This window comes from Octopus bimaculoides, chromosome 28, assembly GCF_001194135.2.
Source record: "Octopus bimaculoides isolate UCB-OBI-ISO-001 chromosome 28, ASM119413v2, whole genome shotgun sequence".
Taxonomy (NCBI): domain Eukaryota; kingdom Metazoa; phylum Mollusca; class Cephalopoda; order Octopoda; family Octopodidae; genus Octopus; species Octopus bimaculoides.
Window position 1 is genome coordinate 3,927,778 of NC_069008.1, and position 2,095 is coordinate 3,929,872.

The window sequence follows — 2,095 nt, forward strand, 5'->3', positions numbered from 1 at the left end:
TATATATGTCGAAAAGCGGCAAGGCGGAACTCGGGAGTAGCAAGGGCGTAAAAATTTCATATTTTTCCCTATATATTTTAAATAGTTTATACATTGAAACACTCTTTCCTGGCAGTTATTTATATAGGGACATATATTTATATGGAGAGAATTGGAAAAGAAATTAAATTACACATACACCCAAATACAGCACACACTCACAAACACATAAATATATATATATATACACACATATATATAACAATATTGGAATGCTTTGAGCACTTTTTACTCCAGTTCGTACATATGGAATATACATATGAATGTATATAACAAATAACTACTCGTATGCAAGGGAAAATATAAGAGAGGACGGGATATGGTTTCCTAAGTAATGCAGCGTTAGAATTCCTTCTGCAGCAAATATATTCGGAGCCAGTTGTTGTTCAGCCCTAGGTTAACCGTGACAAAATAGACCCACGATCAGAGTAGTTCATAATGCATACATTGTGTGTGTGTGTCTTATGTCAAGTTATAATGGAAATAATTTTGCATTAAGCTGAAGAATTAATACTTTTTGTGCAGTACATATTTATTATCTTAACAAGAATAGTGTTGACAGTAACTTTGAAGTGACGGCCTGCTTAGCCTTGTGCGTGTGTGTAACTTGCATGTGTTTTATTTCTGGTTGAAGTGTGTCTGATATGAGATATGACTGATGTTTCTAGCAGGTCTTAGCAACCACATTATAAACGTACCCTCGTTGACTCGTCGCTTGTCGTTTATTTTACATGTTTTAATGGCTGGTGAGGTAGTTTGATAATTTTGGGGAAAGGACGACGAAGGGAAAAAATATCTCACACACACACACACGAGGAGAGAGGGTTGTGAGACGATAGGCAGGGTGTATACTAATTGGAGAGAGGGGAGTGCTCGCACATAATACGTTAATGTCCTTTTTCTCAACGTTGTACACACACACACACACATAAACGGAGGGAGCTGAAACAGAAGGCAACGTGTGTGTGTGTGTGTGTGAAATGTACAGAAAAAAGGAGAATATTACATACACGTGCGTACGTGTGTGTGTGTGTGTGTGTGTGTGTGTGTGTATGTAGGCAGACATCCACATTATACACAAAAAAGGGGTTGACATGTAAAGAGTAGTGTATAATTGTGAGAAAATGCGTGTGTAGAGAGATCGCTATATATATGGCGATCTCTCTATACACACATATATATACACATATGTACACACGCATTTTCACAATTATATATATATATATACACATACACACGTACGTGTATGTGTACGTGCATATGCACACACACACACACATCCGATAAGGGGAAGAAGAGAGCAAAGTCCGCCTGTATATTAAAAAAACTTGTATGTAAATAAAACTGTTCCATCTGATAAGTGAAGTAGCACCGTTGCTGACGAGGCAGATGTTTCAAACAGAGACAAATTAATCTTTTTTTCTCTAACACTAACCACCAACCACTCGGCTCTCTCTCTCTCTCTCACTCGGCCTATGTTTTTATACATACCGTCTGTATGTATATCTATCTACACGCAAAGGGCTGACTAGAGAGAGAGAGAGATGGCTCCTTCAATGTGGTTTGCTAGTGCTGGTATAGAAACAGAAGTCTAACTCTGCCTCAAATCACGCCCTTTTAATGTCTTTAAAAATAAAAACTGACACATTGACAAATAATGTAGTGTAACTGCATAGCTGGGGAAAAAAAGGAGGGGAGAGAGAGAGAGAGAGAGAGAGAGGATGGATGGCCATGATTGGAATACTCTGATCATAAGTCTACTTGTTCGGGGGCCAACTTTGGAGAGAGAAGAGGAGGCATCAACGAATTCAAAGCCATAACAATAATGAAAATGTCTTCAAAATTTTGGGACAAGGGTAGCAATTTTAGAATGAGTTGGGAGTGAGTCGAGCTACATCGACCCCCGAGTCCTCCGCCAGTTCTTTTTTTTTATCGACCCACCAGGGATACAAAGCAAAGCGAACTTCGGCGGGATTTGATTTGCAATGAGAAACCCCCAGGAAAGTGTTGAGGTGGGAAAATGCTGAAAAACATTTTGTCCGGCGCTCCAAACGAA

At 39.0% G+C, this 2,095-nt stretch overlaps 1 protein-coding gene across 3 annotated transcripts in view; it reads right to left on the reverse strand.

The window, feature by feature from the left end:
* LOC106881536 (probable nuclear hormone receptor HR3) overlaps window positions 1–2,095 on the reverse strand; it is a 188,754-nt gene that overhangs the window by 182,859 nt on the left and 3,800 nt on the right. The gene's annotated exons all lie outside the window — the stretch shown is intronic.